Raw genomic sequence first — 2,500 nt, 5'->3', positions numbered from 1 at the left:
TGTGTATAAGTGTGTATAAGTGTGTATAAGTGTGTTTTATACCAAGGAATGTGTGTATGAGGAAAGTCTGGCAGTAAGGAGCAGAGTGACATGATCCTCAAATGCAGTTCTTTACGTTTACTGAGAAAAATAATAGAGAAATAAAGAAAGAAATGTAAAAAAAAAAAAAGATAGATATACTGCAGATCATTCACACATACACACATAGTTTTGGTTTTCTTCTTTTTCTTTTTTTTTTCCTTTCACGTTTCTTGTCACTCGTAATAACACACACACACACACACACACACACACACACACACACACACACACACACACACACACACACACACACAGACACTTTAGCGTTACTCTATCAAGACGTCACAACCAACCACACCCACTCCCGCCCTTCCCCGTCCATCATCCCCCCCACCCACCCACCTAACATGTCCATCCACTACTTTAAGCCTCCTTCATCTTGTCTCCTGTCTTCCCTTCTTACCCTCCTTCTCCTCCTGTTTCATTCTCATATTTTTTTCTTATTCTCATTTGTCACGGATCTTGTCATTACATCTCTACTGATCTTTTAAGCTCACTTTTCTCTTCTTCATTTACGTCTTTACTCCTTTACCTTCCTATACTCCCTTTCTAATCTACAAATTCTTTCCGTCTAGATATCTTCTATAACTACTCCTTCCTATTCACTTTTCAATCTACATATACTTTTATCTCTAGCGAACAATGCACTCTCTTGTCATTCAAACACACAAAAATCCCTTCCAGCCTTTACTTGTTCCTCCTTTCACGTGTTCCTTGCCTATCACTCTCCCTGTCCTTATCCCTTTCTGTCTCTCTCGCCAATATACAATATCCAGAATCTCGCCTGTCTCCTTCTTTTCTTCCTCTACTCAGTCTGGCTGCGAAACAAGATTACAGCGAGAAGCCCATCACAACAAAAGAATGAGATTCTTAACCCGGAGCTGATGAAGCGACGACCTGAAACAATGATGGCAGCGGTGGGATGAGAGGGATGCGGGTAGAGTAGGGGAGGGTATAGTAAAGGGGAGGGTAAAAATGGCATAGTAAAAAGAGAAGAGTAAAATAGAGAGAAAGAGATGGGAAGCTAAGAGGGACGGTAAGGAAGGGAATAAAGCAGAAAATGGAAAACAGATTAGGGTATAGCAAGTAAAGAGGGACTGAGATAGAAAAAGGGTACTGGAGAGAGAGAGAGAGAGAGAGAGAGAGAGAGAGAGAGAGAGAGAGAGAGAGAGAGAGAGAGAGAGAGAGAGAGCGAAGGAGAGCTAAAAGGGAGAATAAGGGAGGGAGAAAACAGAAAATGCACAACAGGTTAAAATATGACAGGAAATAGTTTAGCTATATAAGGTACTAAAGGTAAGGCAAGGATGGACGACATGAGGAAGACTATGTAAAAGAAAGAGAGGTAAGAAAGACAGTGTAATGGAGACTAATGGATGGGGGAAACTGTATATAGAAATCATGGAAATACTACATATGTTGCTACAAGAGTGAGCGATGAGATTGGGAGGGTAGGAAAGAGAATGAATGGTTAAGCTAGGTTATGTTGAGGTTGCAGAATAGATTGGGAAGAAGAGGAAGGAGAGGACAGGAAGATTGTGGAAGGAAGGATAAGGGAAGGACAGGTGAAGAACGTGGAAATATTAAGTTACAAAAGAATGAGAGAACTATGAAAGCAGGAGAAGAAAAGAAATACTACTTACACACACACACACACACACACACACACACACACACACACACACACACACACACACACACTAACAATCCAGCCATGACTTGCAAGCTTTTATTACTACATTATGCATTATCTACTCACAAAAAATAATCAATAGGGTCACCACCAATTGCTATTTGTGTAAGTCAGAAAAGGCGAGACTCTCTTCAGTATGCATGAAAATTACTCCTTAAATATGTGGCTGAATGTACAATGATGAAATATGGCTCGCATGTCAAAGAGAGAGAGAGAGAGAGAGAGAGAGAGAGAGAGAGAGAGAGAGAGAGAGAGAGAGAGAGAGAGAGAGAGAGAGAGAAGACGGCACAAGGCAGATGTTGAGAGAGTAATAAGAAAATTGAAAAAACAAGGTTAAAATGTCACAATACAGGAGGAGGAGGAGGAGGAGGAGGAAGAGAGAGGAGGAGGAGGAGGAGGAGGCAGTGAAGTGACGGTACAGGAAGCAGGTACTGGTGATCATTTCAGGTTCTCGTCCCAGACACTCCATCAATTGTCACGTTTATCATTACTGTTATGTATTATTTTTTCTTCTACCCCCCCACTCTCTCTCTCTCTCTCTCTCTCTCTCTCTCTCTCTCTCTCTCTCTCTCTCTCTCTCTCTCTCCTGGTTGATATTGGTTCTCAATTTCGGCCTCAGTGACAACGATATCCAGGTCTTGTGTTGGTTTTGGTCTTGGGGGCACACACACACACACACACACACACACACACACACACACACACACACACACACACACACACACACAC

The sequence above is a fragment of the Portunus trituberculatus genome, chromosome 43 (assembly GCF_017591435.1).
Source record: "Portunus trituberculatus isolate SZX2019 chromosome 43, ASM1759143v1, whole genome shotgun sequence".
NCBI lineage: Eukaryota > Metazoa > Arthropoda > Malacostraca > Decapoda > Portunidae > Portunus > Portunus trituberculatus.
Note: the sequence above shows the minus strand (reverse complement) of the source record.